Here is a 3179-nt window from a genome sequence, read left to right as displayed (position 1 = left end):
ATTCGAGCTAATTTTGACTCTTGATTTTGATTATTTCCTTACTTTAAGAACCGTTATTTTTTTATACGAAGAATCATGTAACATAAACAGTTTGTAAATTGTTGTTTACTTAGAAAAAGCAGTAGACACATTTAGGAAACTAATGTTCCATTTTTTTGGCTCGTAAATTCAGTATACATTAGTACAGCATTTTAGCTATCATGTACTAAGCATTTTCCTTATTAAAATATTATAACATTGATAAATTTCGAATAAAAGAATCTACCTTCGATATACTTAAAAAAACAAATCAATACCGTTTTCGTTTTTTTACATAAATATATACTATTGTTATGAATTGATACATTGTTTGGTATTCTTTCAAACATTGATTTGATTCACTGATTAAGCAGACTTAGTTATTTCGCCAATAATTAAATGTCAAAAAAATATTTAAAACTCTTAAATTATTTTAGCAAGCCTATTTTACACGTGAAGTCTATTAAAGAAGCAAATTCATGAAATATAAAAAAAAAATTTTTTTGCAAAGTTAAGGAATAACAAGATTTTGTTTCTATTTTTCGACATACTTCATTCAAAATTCCATATCTGTAAAATAAGTTTATTTTTTAAACAGGACATTTTGGATCTATATAAATGTACAAAATGTTTTCGCGAAGTTAAAATCATTCTTTTAAATAAGAACACAAAATAAATTATTTATTGCACATGAGTTTGACCTTCTGATAACATGCTCATAGTTACAGTTTAACATTCGAAAGGAAAATTAATAATGTAAAGAAAATATAACTTTGACGAAGAATCCAATACATATCTATATAATTTGACTACATATATAATTAACTTAAAAACTTTTACATTGTTAAACAACATTTTCATATGCATTGACAGTATTTTTTATTTATTTTTTAAAATATTTTTGCATGAAAAGAATTCTGGTAAAATTATTATACTGTATGATAATGAGCTCTCTGGTAAAACTTTAACCATAATTATGGTATTGAGAATCAAAACATACAGCATTTAAACCCTTCCGTTGATGTTTTCACCGTTTTTAAAGTCCCTGTTTACCGTAATTTCCAGTTTTCAAAATTATAACTCTTAGTACCACACACTTAGTAAAAAATATAAAACTGAAAAATGAATTTAACCTAATAAATGGTGTTCTAAAATGTCATGATAAAATTAGCAAACTTTTCCATATTCTCCAAATTTAATCACAAGCTATATTTTTTTGTAGTTTTTTTCCAAAACCATTACCAAAGAGCTACTGTGAAAATTACCGTGATTTTTGCTGTTCCCATAGAACCCGGAACAAGGTAAATTTTACCAAATTCTGGTAACTTTGACCATGCATTTTTTTCCCTGTGTACATATTTTGATTTGAGAGTATACAGTATATATTGACAGTATGCAGCATGCATCTATCTCAACAACTTTTAACATTATTTAATAGCACTTATACATAATTAGCGAGCACTTTTTCACATTTCAAAAGTATATAGGACGTACTCTGATTATATGTTGAGTAAACAGATTTTATCAAATTTTAAATATTTGAAAAGTATTTTGAAGAATACAGCATTTTTTAAATTTTTTTTTTCTTTCACGATAGCACGGATGAATTTCAATTTCGTTGATCTTCGCGTTTCTCAAAATAGTATTTTTCAAACCAGCAGACATCTTAGTTTTTTTATAATTAAACCGATTTATTTACAACATAAATTTCACTATTGTAGGTTTCATTGCATGTAAGTTATTTCACTATTATTTTTTTTTTTATTGACTAAATAAAAAACTATTAAATTTTAAAAAAAAAACAAAAGTACGTTTTTATCAGTCAGTATTTAACATTTATCAAAATGATAATTGTAAGAAAGAAATATCTCATTTTACGAAAATTAAATTAATGTTACTTTTTCTTGCAAATCAATTTAAAATTATAAAGGTTACATTTACGAGAGTAAAATTGAAATACTATGTAAAACTTTAAAATTTCGTAAGCCATTCCAAAATTCTTAGGTTTCTTGTTGCTGGAGAGTACAATCAAGCAGTTAGAGCCATGGTGTTTCAGGAGATGTAGCGTTCGCCTTCCAATAAGGTAACCCGGTTTCAAACCCCAGCGATGGCTAGTTGATACGAATTCCGCTCCCAGTTAGCACTGACCACAGTGTTGACGTACAATATCCTCAGTGGTGGAGAATATTTTATTAGTGTATATCATGGTCAGCCCCCATGGTCCCCCTGTCATCAGGCTGACCATGAGAAGAGTTCGTGGTTTTCCTCTTCATGTAAGGCAAATGCGGGTTAGTTCCCGCAAAAAGTTCTCCACGAAAGCAAATTTTTTCCTAATAGTTGATCCAGGTGTTCCCTCGTCTTCTGGCTTGTCTTGAAAATTGCAAGGCTCTAGAGTTGAACATTGGTAATCGTACGCTCAAAATTGGTTCGGCTGATTAACGGGGGGTTATGAAATAAAATTATTTCAAAATGAAAATAGCTGAGAAATGCCATTTGAAAATAATTTACTGAATGTATCTAATATTTTTAAACTTTAACTAAATAATAATATTATCGGTAATAATAAATAATAATTTTCTCAAATGAAAAACAAGTAGTTTAATATCAAGACCTTCAAAATAGAAGAGGGCATTATAACTATCGATTACTGCATACGTATAATAATATTCCTCCTTAAAAAAATCCTTTAAAAAAAGAAATATATAAAATAATAATAAATATAAAATGCGTTTTCCTTTAACCGCTAGAAAATACAATTTTGTTTACTTTGCCTTTCGTATTTTTAGTTTCCAAAATCAAATTGCGCGTTTCGGAAGAAAAAGTAGAATAAAGTCGGAAAAAAAACGAGATTGTTCTGTTGAATTTATTTTTTTCCTCCGTTTCTTCGTACGGAAAGTAAGCTCACGATACTATTGCAAGACATTTTTGGATTTAAATGAGTTCTTTTGCGGAAAAAGAGAACTTTCTGTGTCAGAATGCAAAATTGGTATTCCACTGAATTTTCTGTTTGTAATTCAAAATAATGTCACATTCTTTTGCCTTCGAAACGCAACTTTGAACTTTGGTGCCTGTAAGTCAAAGTAATTGGTAGCCGGCATCTTACGGCAAATTTTTTTTTTGCATCAAAAGTTGCTTACAAAAGCCATTAAGTTAAACTTAGT

This window comes from Parasteatoda tepidariorum, chromosome 5 (genome assembly GCF_982258835.1).
Source record: "Parasteatoda tepidariorum strain Cologne lab strain chromosome 5, Ptep-v5.0, whole genome shotgun sequence".
In the NCBI taxonomy this organism is placed as follows: domain Eukaryota; kingdom Metazoa; phylum Arthropoda; class Arachnida; order Araneae; family Theridiidae; genus Parasteatoda; species Parasteatoda tepidariorum.
The sequence above is the reverse complement of the archived record's forward strand: the minus strand, read 5'-3'. Positions refer to the sequence as shown.